The sequence below is a fragment of the Phyllobates terribilis genome, unplaced genomic scaffold (assembly GCF_046119375.1).
Source record: "Phyllobates terribilis strain yellow unplaced genomic scaffold, ASM4611937v1 Scaffold_122__1_contigs__length_5177241, whole genome shotgun sequence".
Taxonomy (NCBI): domain Eukaryota; kingdom Metazoa; phylum Chordata; class Amphibia; order Anura; family Dendrobatidae; genus Phyllobates; species Phyllobates terribilis.
This window is the reverse complement of record NW_027362882.1, coordinates 3681537-3693886: the sequence shown is the minus strand read 5'-3', so window position 1 is coordinate 3693886 and position 12350 is coordinate 3681537.

The window sequence follows — 12350 nt, the reverse complement described above, 5'->3', positions numbered from 1 at the left end:
TGGTATTAGGTGTGATAATGATTTGTGCCAGGCAGTGTTACCATAGTACACCGATCAGTAATTACTGGTATTAGGTGTGATAATGACTTGTGCCAGGCAGTGTTATCATAGTACACCGATCAGTAATTACTGGTATTAGGTGTTATAATGACTTGTGACAGGCAGTGTTATCATAGTACACCGATCAGTAATTACTGGTATTAGGTGTGATAGTGACTTGTACCAGGCAGTGTTACCATAGTACACCGATCAGTAATTACTGGTATTAGGAGTGATAATGACTTGTGCCAGGCAGTGTTATCATAGTACACCGATCAGTAATTACTGGTATTAGGTGTGATAATGACTTGTGCCAGGCAGTGTTATCATAGTACACCGATCAGTAATTACTGGTATTAGGTGTTATAATGACTTGTGACAGGCAGTGTTATCATAGTACACCGATCAGTAATTACTGGTATTAGGTGTGATAGTGACTTGTACCAGGCAGTGTTACCATAGTACACCGATCAGTAATTACTGGTATTAGGAGTGATAATGACTTGTGCCAGGCAGTGTTATCATAGTACACCGATCAGTAATTACTGGTATTAGGTGTTATAATGACTTGTGACAGGCAGTGTTATCATAGTACACCGATCAGTAATTACTGGTATTAGGTGTTATAATGACTTGTGACAGGCAGTGTTATCATAGTACACCGATCAGTAATTACTGGTATTAGGTGTGATAGTGACTTGTGCCAGGCAGTGTTACCATAGTACACCGATCAGTAATTACTGGTATTAGGAGTGATAATGACTTGTGCCAGGCAGTGTTATCATAGTACACCGATCAGTAATTACTGGTATTAGGTGTGATAATGACTTGTGCCAGGCAGTGTTACCATAGTACACCGATCAGTAATTACTGGTATTAGGTGTGAGAATGACTTGTGCCAGGCAGTGTTATCATAGTACACCGATCAGTAATTACTGGTATTAGGTGTGATAATGACTTGTGCCAGGCAGTGTTACCATAGTACACCGATCAGTAATTACTGGTATTAGGTGTGATAATGACTTGTGCCATGCAGTGTTACCATAGTACACCGATCAGTAATTACTGGTATTAGGTGTGAGAATGACTTGTGCCAGGCAGTGTTACCATAGTACACCGATCAGTAATTACTGGTATTAGGTGTGATAATGACTTGTGCCAGGCTGTGTTACCATAGTACACCGATCAGTAATTACTGGTATTAGGTGTGAGAATGACTTGTGCCAGGCAGTGTTACCATAGTACACCTATCAGTAATTACTGGTATTAGGTGTAATAATGACTTGTGCCAGGCAGTGTTACCATAGTACACCGATCAGTAATTACTGGTATTAGGTGTGATAATGACTTGTGCCAGGCAGTGTTATCATAGTACACCGATCAGTAATTACTGGTATTAGGAGTGATAATGACTTGTGCCAGGCAGTGTTATCATAGTACACCGATCAGTAATTACTGGTATTAGGTGTGATAATGATTTGTGCCAGGCAGTGTTACCATAGTACACCGATCAGTAATTACTGGTATTAGGAGTGATAATGACTTGTGCCAGGCAGTGTTACCATAGTATCATGATCAGTAATTACTGGTATTAGGTGTGATAGTGACGTGTGCCAGGCAGTGTTACCATAGTACACCGATCAGTAATTACTGGTATTAGGTGTGATAATGACTTGTACCAGGCAGTGTTACCATAGTACACCGATCAGTAATTACTGGTATTAGGAGTGATAATGACTTGTGCCAGGCAGTGTTATCATAGTACACCGATCAGTAATTACTGGTATTAGGAGTGATAATGACTTGTGCCAGGCAGTGTTACCATAGTATCATGATCAGTAATTACTGGTATTAGGTGTTATAATGACTTGTGCCAGGCAGTGTTATCATAGTACACCGATCAGTAATTACTGGTATTAGGTGTGATAATGATTTGTGCCAGGCAGTGTTACCATAGTACACCGATCAGTAATTACTGGTATTAGGAGTGATAATGACTTGTGCCAGGCAGTGTTACCATAGTACACCGATCAGTAATTACTGGTATTAGGTGCGATAATGACTTGTGCCAGGCAGTGTTATCATAGTACACCGATCAGTAATTACTGGTATTAGGAGTGATAATGACTTGTGCCAGGCAGTGTTATCATAGTACACCGATCAGTAATTACTGGTATTAGGAGTGATAATGACTTGTGCCAGGCAGTGTTATCATAGTACACCGATCAGTAATTACTGGTATTAGGTGTGATAATGATTTGTGCCAGGCAGTGTTACCATAGTACACCGATCAGTAATTACTGGTATTAGGAGTGATAATGACTTGTGCCAGGCAGTATTATCATAGTACACCGATCAGTAATTACTGGTATTAGGTGTTATAATGACTTGTGACAGGCAGTGTTATCATAGTACACCGATCAGTAATTACTGGTATTAGGTGTGATAGTGACTTGTGCCAGGCAGTGTTACCATAGTACACCGATCAGTAATTACTGGTATTAGGAGTGATAATGACTTGTGCCAGGCAGTGTTATCATAGTACACCGATCAGTAATTACTGGTATTAGGAGTGATAATGACTTGTGCCAGGCAGTGTTATCATAGTACACCGATCAGTAATTACTGGTATTAGGAGTGATAATGACTTGTGCCAGGCAGTGTTATCATAGTACACCGATCAGTAATTACTGGTATTAGGTGTGAGAATGACTTGTGCCAGGCAGTGTTACCATAGTACACCGATCAGTAATTACTGGTATTAGGTGTGATAATGACTTGTACCAGGCAGTGTTACCATAGTATCATGATCAGTAATTACTGGTATTAGGTGTGATAGTGACGTGTGCCAGGCAGTGTTATCATAGTACACCGATCAGTAATTACTGGTATTAGGTGTGATAATGACTTGTGCCAGGCAGTGTTACCATAGTATCATGATCAGTAATTACTGGTATTAGGTGTGATAATGACTTGTACCAGGCAGTGTTACCATAGTATCATGATCAGTAATTACTGGTATTAGGTGTGATAGTGACGTGTGCCAGGCAGTGTTATCATAGTACACCGATCAGTAATTACTGGTATTAGGTGTGATAATGACTTGTGCCAGGCAGTGTTACCATAGTATCATGATCAGTAATTACTGGTATTAGGTGTGATAGTGACGTGTGCCAGGCAGTGTTACCATAGTACACCGATCAGTAATTACTGGTATTAGGTGTGATAATGATTTGTGCCAGGCAGTGTTACCATAGTACACCGATCAGTAATTACTGGTATTAGGAGTGATAATGACTTGTGCCAGGCAGTGTTACCATAGTACACCGATCAGTAATTACTGGTATTAGGTGCGATAATGACTTGTGCCAGGCAGTGTTATCATAGTACACCGATCAGTAATTACTGGTATTAGGAGTGATAATGACTTGTGCCAGGCAGTGTTATCATAGTACACCGATCAGTAATTACTGGTATTAGGAGTGATAATGACTTGTGCCAGGCAGTGTTATCATAGTACACCGATCAGTAATTACTGGTATTAGGTGTGATAATGATTTGTGCCAGGCAGTGTTACCATAGTACACCGATCAGTAATTACTGGTATTAGGAGTGATAATGACTTGTGCCAGGCAGTATTATCATAGTACACCGATCAGTAATTACTGGTATTAGGTGTTATAATGACTTGTGACAGGCAGTGTTACCATAGTACACCGATCAGTAATTACTGGTATTAGGAGTGATAGTGACTTGTGCCAGGCAGTGTTATCATAGTACACCGATCAGTAATTACTGGTATTAGGTGTGATAGTGACTTGTGCCAGGCAGTGTTACCATAGTACACCGATCAGTAATTACTGGTATTAGGAGTGATAATGACTTGTGCCAGGCAGTGTTATCATAGTACACCGATCAGTAATTACTGGTATTAGGAGTGATAATGACTTGTGCCAGGCAGTGTTATCATAGTACACCGATCAGTAATTACTGGTATTAGGTGTGAGAATGACTTGTGCCAGGCAGTGTTACCATAGTACACCGATCAGTAATTACTGGTATTAGGTGTGATAATGACTTGTGCCAGGCAGTGTTACCATAGTATCATGATCAGTAATTACTGGTATTAGGTGTGATAGTGACGTGTGCCAGGCAGTGTTACCATAGTACACCGATCAGTAATTACTGGTATTAGGTGTGATAATGACTTGTACCAGGCAGTGTTATCATAGTACACCGATCAGTAATTACTGGTATTAGGAGTGATAATGACTTGTGCCAGGCAGTGTTACCATAGTACACCGATCAGTAATTACTGGTATTAGGTGTGATAGTGACTTGTGCCAGGCAGTGTTATCATAGTACACCGATCAGTAATTACTGGTATTAGGTGTGATAGTGACTTGTACCAGGCAGTGTTATCATAGTACACCGATCAGTAATTACTGGTATTAGGAGTGATAATGACTTGTGCCAGGCAGTGTTACCATAGTACACCGATCAGTAATTACTGGTATTAGGTGTGATAGTGACTTGTACCAGGCAGTGTTATCATAGTACACCGATCAGTAATTACTGGTATTAGGTGTGATAATGACTTGTGCCAGGCAGTGTTACCATAGTACACCGATCAGTAATTACTGGTATTAGGAGTGATAATGACTTGTGCCAGGCAGTGTTATCATAGTACACCGATCAGTAATTACTGGTATTAGGTGTGATAGTGACTTGTGCCAGGCAGTGTTATCATAGTACACCGATCAGTAATTACTGGTATTAGGTGTGAGAATGACTTGTGCCAGGCAGTGTTATCATAGTACACCGATCAGTAATTACTGGTATTAGGTGTGATAATGACTTGTGCCAGGCAGTGTTATCATAGTACACCGATCAGTAATTACTGGTATTAGGTGTGATAGTGACTTGTGCCAGGCAGTGTTATCATAGTACACCGATCAGTAATTACTGGTATTAGGTGTAATAATGACTTGTGCCAGGCAGTGTTACCATAGTACACCGATCAGTAATTACTGGTATTAGGTGTGATAATGACTTGTGCCAGGCAGTGTTATCATAGTACACCGATGAGTAATTACTGGTATTAGGTGTGATAGTGACTTGTGCCAGGCAGTGTTACCATAGTATCATGATCAGTAATTACTGGTATTAGGTGTGATAGTGACGTGTGCCAGGCAGTGTTACCATAGTACACCGATCAGTAATTACTGGTATTAGGTGTGATAATGACTTGTACCAGGCAGTGTTATCATAGTACACCGATCAGTAATTACTGGTATTAGGTGTGATAATGACTTGTACCAGGCAGTGTTATCATAGTACACCGATCAGTAATTACTGGTATTAGGTGTGATAATGACTTGTACCAGGCAGTGTTATCATAGTACACCGATCAGTAATTACTGGTATTAGGAGTGATAATGACTTGTGCCAGGCAGTGTTACCATAGTACACCGATCAGTAATTACTGGTATTAGGTGTGATAGTGACTTGTGCCAGGCAGTGTTATCATAGTACACCGATCAGTAATTACTGGTATTAGGTGTGATAGTGACTTGTACCAGGCAGTGTTATCATAGTACACCGATCAGTAATTACTGGTATTAGGAGTGATAATGACTTGTGCCAGGCAGTGTTACCATAGTACACCGATCAGTAATTACTGGTATTAGGTGTGATAGTGACTTGTACCAGGCAGTGTTATCATAGTACACCGATCAGTAATTACTGGTATTAGGTGTGATAATGACTTGTGCCAGGCAGTGTTACCATAGTACACCGATCAGTAATTACTGGTATTAGGAGTGATAATGACTTGTGCCAGGCAGTGTTATCATAGTACACCGATCAGTAATTACTGGTATTAGGTGTGATAGTGACTTGTGCCAGGCAGTGTTATCATAGTACACCGATCAGTAATTACTGGTATTAGGTGTGAGAATGACTTGTGCCAGGCAGTGTTATCATAGTACACCGATCAGTAATTACTGGTATTAGGTGTGATAATGACTTGTGCCAGGCAGTGTTATCATAGTACACCGATCAGTAATTACTGGTATTAGGTGTGATAGTGACTTGTGCCAGGCAGTGTTATCATAGTACACCGATCAGTAATTACTGGTATTAGGTGTAATAATGACTTGTGCCAGGCAGTGTTACCATAGTACACCGATCAGTAATTACTGGTATTAGGTGTGATAGTGACTTGTGCCAGGCAGTGTTATCATAGTACACCGATGAGTAATTACTGGTATTAGGTGTGATAGTGACTTGTGCCAGGCAGTGTTACCATAGTATCATGATCAGTAATTACTGGTATTAGGTGTGATAGTGACTTGTGCCAGGCAGTGTTACCATAGTACACCGATCAGTAATTACTGGTATTAGGTGTGAGAATGACTTGTGCCAGGCAGTGTTATCATAGTACACCGATCAGTAATTACTGGTATTAGGAGTGATAATGACTTGTGCCAGGCAGTGTTAACATAGTACACCGATCAGTAATTACTTGTATTAGGTGTGATAGTGACTTGTGCCAGGCAGTGTTACCATAGTACACCGAACAGTAATTACTGGTATTAGGTGTGAGAATGACTTGTGCCAGGCAGTGTTATCATAGTACACCGATCAGTAATTACTGGTATTAGGAGTGATAATGACTTGTGCCAGGCAGTGTTATCATAGTACACCGATCAGTAATTACTGGTATTAGGAGTGATAATGACTTGTGCCAGGCAGTGTTATCATAGTACACCGATCAGTAATTACTGGTATTAGGTGTGATAATGACTTGTGCCAGGCAGTGTTACCATAGTATCATGATCAGTAATTACTGGTATTAGGTGTGAGAATGACTTGTGCCAGGCAGTGTTATCATAGTACACCGATCAGTAATTACTGGTATTAGGTGTGATAATGACTTGTGCCAGGCAGTGTTATCATAGTACACCGATCAGTAATTACTGGTATTAGGTGTGATAATGACTTGTGCCAGGCAGTGTTACCATAGTATCATGATCAGTAATTACTGGTATTAGGTGTGATAGTGACTTGTACCAGGCAGTGTTATCATAGTACACCGATCAGTAATTACTGGTATTAGGAGTGATAATGACTTGTGCCAGGCAGTGTTATCATAGTACACCGAACAGTAATTACTGGTATTAGGTGTGAGAATGACTTGTGCCAGGCAGTGTTACCATAGTATCATGATCAGTAATTACTGGTATTAGGTGTGAGAATGACTTGTGCCAGGCAGTGTTATCATAGTACACCGATCAGTAATTACTGGTATTAGGTGTGATAATGACTTGTGCCAGGCAGTGTTATCATAGTACACCGATCAGTAATTACTGGTATTAGGTGTGATAATGACTTGTGCCAGGCAGTGTTACCATAGTATCATGATCAGTAATTACTGGTATTAGGTGTGATAGTGACTTGTACCAGGCAGTGTTATCATAGTACACCGATCAGTAATTACTGGTATTAGGAGTGATAATGACTTGTGCCAGGCAGTGTTATCATAGTACACCGAACAGTAATTACTGGTATTAGGTGTGATAATGACTTGTACCAGGCAGTGTTATCATAGTACACCGATCAGTAATTACTGGTATTAGGTGTGATAATGACTTGTGCCAGGCAGTGTTACCATAGTATCATGATCAGTAATTACTGGTATTAGGTGTGATAGTGACTTGTACCAGGCAGTGTTATCATAGTACACCGATCAGTAATTACTGGTATTAGGAGTGATAATGACTTGTGCCAGGCAGTGTTATCATAGTACACCGAACAGTAATTACTGGTATTAGGTGTGAGAATGACTTGTGCCAGGCAGTGTTATCATAGTACACCGATCAGTAATTACTGGTATTAGGAGTGATAATGACTTGTGCCAGGCAGTGTTATCATAGTACACCGAACAGTAATTACTGGTATTAGGTGTGAGAATGACTTGTACCAGGCAGTGTTATCATAGTACACCGATCAGTAATTACTGGTATTAGGAGTGATAATGACTTGTACCAGGCAGTGTTATCATAGTACACCGATCAGTAATTACTGGTATTAGGAGTGATAATGACTTGTACCAGGCAGTGTTATCATAGTACACCGATCAGTAATTACTGGTATTAGGAGTGATAATGACTTGTGCCAGGCAGTGTTATCATAGTACACCGAACAGTAATTACTGGTATTAGGTGTGAGAATGACTTGTGCCAGGCAGTGTTATCATAGTACACCGATCAGTAATTACTGGTATTAGGTGTGATAATGACTTGTGCCAGGCAGTGTTATCATAGTACACCGATCAGTAATTACTGGTATTAGGTGTGATAATGACTTGTACCAGGCAGTGTTATCATAGTACACCGATCAGTAATTACTGGTATTAGGTGTGATAATGACTTGTGCCAGGCAGTGTTACCATAGTATCATGATCAGTAATTACTGGTATTAGGTGTGATAGTGACTTGTACCAGGCAGTGTTATCATAGTACACCGATCAGTAATTACTGGTATTAGGAGTGATAATGACTTGTGCCAGGCAGTGTTATCATAGTACACCGATCAGTAATTACTGGTATTAGGTGTGATAGTGACTTGTGCCAGGCAGTGTTATCATAGTACACCGATCAGTAATTACTGGTATTAGGTGTGATAGTGACTTGTGCCAGGCAGTGTTATCATAGTACACCGATCAGTAATTACTGGTATTAGGTGTGATAGTGACTTGTACCAGGCAGTGTTATCATAGTACACCGATCAGTAATTACTGGTATTAGGAGTGATAATGATTTGTACCAGGCAGTGTTATCATAGTACACCGATCAGTAATTACTGGTATTAGGTGTGATAATGACTTGTGCCAGGCAGTGTTACCATAGTATCATGATCAGTAATTACTGGTATTAGGTGTGATAGTGACTTGTGCCAGGCAGTGTTACCATAGTACACCGATCAGTAATTACTGGTATTAGGTGTGATAGTGACTTGTGCCAGGCAGTGTTATCATAGTACACCGATCAGTAATTACTGGTATTAGGTGTGATAATGACTTGTGCCAGGCAGTGTTACCATAGTATCATGATCAGTAATTACTGGTATTAGGTGTGATAGTGACTTGTGCCAGGCAGTGTTACCATAGTACACCGATCAGTAATTACTGGTATTAGGTGTGAGAATGACTTGTGCCAGGCAGTGTTATCATAGTACACCGATCAGTAATTACTGGTATTAGGTGTGATAATGACTTGTGCCAGGCAGTGTTATCATAGTACACCGATCAGTAATTACTGGTATTAGGTGTGATAGTGACTTGTGCCAGGCAGTGTTATCATAGTACACCGATCAGTAATTACTGGTATTAGGTGTAATAATGACTTGTGCCAGGCAGTGTTACCATAGTACACCGATCAGTAATTACTGGTATTAGGTGTGATAATGACTTGTGCCAGGCAGTGTTATCATAGTACACCGATCAGTAATTACTGGTATTAGGTGTGATAATGACTTGTGCCAGGCAGTGTTATCATAGTACACCGATCAGTAATTACTGGTATTAGGAGTGATAATGACTTGTGCCAGGCAGTGTTATCATAGTACACCGATCAGTAATTACTGGTATTAGGTGTGATAATGACTTGTGCCAGGCAGTGTTATCATAGTACACCGATCAGTAATTACTGGTATTAGGTGTGATAATGACTTGTACCAGGCAGTGTTATCATAGTATCATGATCAGTAATTACTGGTATTAGGTGTGATAGTGACTTGTACCAGGCAGTGTTATCATAGTACACCGATCAGTAATTACTGGTATTAGGTGTGATAATGACTTGTGCCAGGCAGTGTTACCATAGTATCATGATCAGTAATTACTGGTATTAGGTGTGATAGTGACTTGTACCAGGCAGTGTTATCATAGTACACCGATCAGTAATTACTGGTATTAGGAGTGATAATGACTTGTGCCAGGCAGTGTTATCATAGTACACCGATCAGTAATTACTGGTATTAGGTGTGATAGTGACTTGTGCCAGGCAGTGTTATCATAGTACACCGATCAGTAATTACTGGTATTAGGTGTGATAGTGACTTGTGCCAGGCAGTGTTATCATAGTACACCGATCAGTAATTACTGGTATTAGGTGTGATAGTGACTTGTACCAGGCAGTGTTATCATAGTACACCGATCAGTAATTACTGGTATTAGGAGTGATAATGACTTGTGCCAGGCAGTGTTATCATAGTACACCGATCAGTAATTACTGGTATTAGGTGTGATAGTGACTTGTGCCAGGCAGTGTTATCATAGTACACCGATCAGTAATTACTGGTATTAGGTGTGATAGTGACTTGTGCCAGGCAGTGTTATCATAGTACACCGATCAGTAATTACTGGTATTAGGTGTGATAGTGACTTGTACCAGGCAGTGTTATCATAGTACACCGATCAGTAATTACTGGTATTAGGTGTGATAGTGACTTGTACCAGGCAGTGTTACCATAGTACACCGATCAGTAATTACTGGTATTAGGTGTGATAATGACTTGTGCCAGGCAGTGTTACCATAGTATCATGATCAGTAATTACTGGTATTAGGTGTGATAGTGACTTGTACCAGGCAGTGTTATCATAGTACACCGATCAGTAATTACTGGTATTAGGAGTGATAATGACTTGTGCCAGGCAGTGTTATCATAGTACACCGATCAGTAATTACTGGTATTAGGTGTGATAGTGACTTGTACCAGGCAGTGTTATCATAGTACACCGATCAGTAATTACTGGTATTAGGTGTGATAGTGACTTGTACCAGGCAGTGTTATCATAGTACACCGATCAGTAATTACTGGTATTAGGAGTGATAATGACTTGTGCCAGGCAGTGTTATCATAGTACACCGATCAGTAATTACTGGTATTAGGTGTGATAGTGACTTGTGCCAGGCAGTGTTATCATAGTACACCGATCAGTAATTACTGGTATTAGGTGTGATAGTGACTTGTGCCAGGCAGTGTTATCATAGTACACCGATCAGTAATTACTGGTATTAGGTGTGATAGTGACTTGTACCAGGCAGTGTTATCATAGTACACCGATCAGTAATTACTGGTATTAGGAGTGATAATGACTTGTGCCAGGCAGTGTTATCATAGTACACCGATCAGTAATTACTGGTATTAGGTGTGATAGTGACTTGTGCCAGGCAGTGTTATCATAGTACACCGATCAGTAATTACTGGTATTAGGTGTGATAGTGACTTGTGCCAGGCAGTGTTATCATAGTACACCGATCAGTAATTACTGGTATTAGGTGTGATAGTGACTTGTACCAGGCAGTGTTATCATAGTACACCGATCAGTAATTACTGGTATTAGGAGTGATAATGACTTGTGCCAGGCAGTGTTATCATAGTACACCGATCAGTAATTACTGGTATTAGGTGTGATAGTGACTTGTGCCAGGCAGTGTTATCATAGTACACCGATCAGTAATTACTGGTATTAGGTGTGATAGTGACTTGTGCCAGGCAGTGTTACCATAGTACACCGATCAGTAATTACTGGTATTAGGTGTGATAATGACTTGTGCCAGGCAGTGTTACCATAGTATCATGATCAGTAATTACTGGTATTAGGTGTGATAGTGACTTGTGCCAGGCAGTGTTACCATAGTACACCGATCAGTAATTACTGGTATTAGGAGTGATAATGACTTGTGCCTGGCAGTGTTACCATAGTACACCGATCAGTAATTACTGGTATTAGGTGTGATAATGACTTGTGCCAGGCAGTGTTACCATAGTATCATGATCAGTAATTACTGGTATTAGGTGTGATAGTGACTTGTGCCAGGCAGTGTTACCATAGTATACCGATCAGTAATTACTGGTATTAGGTGTGAGAATGACTTGTGCCAGGCAGTGTTATCATAGTACACCGATCAGTAATTACTGGTATTAGGTGTGATAATGACTTGTGCCAGGCAGTGTTATCATAGTACACCGATCAGTAATTACTGGTATTAGGTGTGATAGTGACTTGTGCCAGGCAGTGTTATCATAGTACACCGATCAGTAATTACTGGTATTAGGTGTAATAATGACTTGTGCCAGGCAGTGTTACCATAGTACACCGATCAGTAATTACTGGTATTAGGTGTGATAATGACTTGTGCCAGGCAGTGTTATCATAGTACACCGATCAGTAATTACTGGTATTAGGTGTGATAATGACTTGTGCCAGGCAGTGTTACCATAGTACACCGATCAGTAATTAC